The 760-nt window shown below is 37.0% G+C and overlaps 2 protein-coding genes across 3 annotated transcripts in view; both read left to right on the top strand.

Moving 5' to 3' along the window:
- LOC119593051 (phytanoyl-CoA dioxygenase, peroxisomal-like) overlaps window positions 1–760 on the top strand; it is an 85,323-nt gene that overhangs the window by 487 nt on the left and 84,076 nt on the right. The window lies entirely within an intron of this gene.
- The window catches only part of LOC119593053, a gene marked incomplete in the record, with an annotated part of 66,752 nt that overhangs the window by 62,349 nt on the left and 3,643 nt on the right, over window positions 1–760 (top strand).

The following is a 760-nucleotide window of genomic DNA, read 5'->3' as shown; positions in this document are numbered from 1 at the left end:
ATGCAATATCGGATGGCTGTGTGAAACTAAAAATTGCCATATTTTCCAGGGCAACTTATGGTTTCACCCGACCAATGATTTTCTGATGTGCTTTATGTCTTTCTGCCTCTTGCCTGTTGCAGATGCCTAACTTAGGAGTTATGTGCATCCCCATTGACCTTGGGTGACCAGTGAGAAATCGTGAGCTTTGTGTAGGGTTGTGTGGGGGGCTTGGAGTCGAGTTGTTGCAAATGAGGGTAAGCTAGCCCACATTACGTTAGGTGAGGCGGACAATTTTTTTTTTATGGCCCCATGTCTTTCAGGTGATATATGTAGTGCTTTAATTGATTTTATACCCAATTCATCCCCAAGATCATTGGGGATGAGGGGATGGCATAACCAGAAAATTAGATGTAAGCAACGAGAAAGAGGTACAAGTTCAAACAAGGCACTACATATATGACCAGAAAAACATGAGGTGCCTCAGAAAATAATTGGTTGGGTGAAACTGTAAATTTCCCAATTTAAGTTAAATATACCGAGTGCATGGAAACATCCTATTAGACAGAGAAATTAAATTTCTATATTTTTTGCTCATGATTCTCATCAAATGCTTAAGGTAAGGTACGTTTAAAGATAAGGGGCTGATAGCTTAAAAAAAAACTTTATGTAACTTATCTTCAGTTTATTAATTAATTTGTCAAAATTGAGGCCAAATTCTTACTTTTCATAGTGTAAGATTTATTCATCATATATTTAACCATGCTTGTTTTTGTTGTAT

This window comes from Penaeus monodon, chromosome 31 (genome assembly GCF_015228065.2).
Source record: "Penaeus monodon isolate SGIC_2016 chromosome 31, NSTDA_Pmon_1, whole genome shotgun sequence".
NCBI classification, from domain to species: Eukaryota; Metazoa; Arthropoda; class Malacostraca; order Decapoda; family Penaeidae; genus Penaeus; species Penaeus monodon.
The sequence above is the reverse complement of the archived record's forward strand: the minus strand, read 5'-3'. Positions and strand labels throughout refer to the sequence as shown.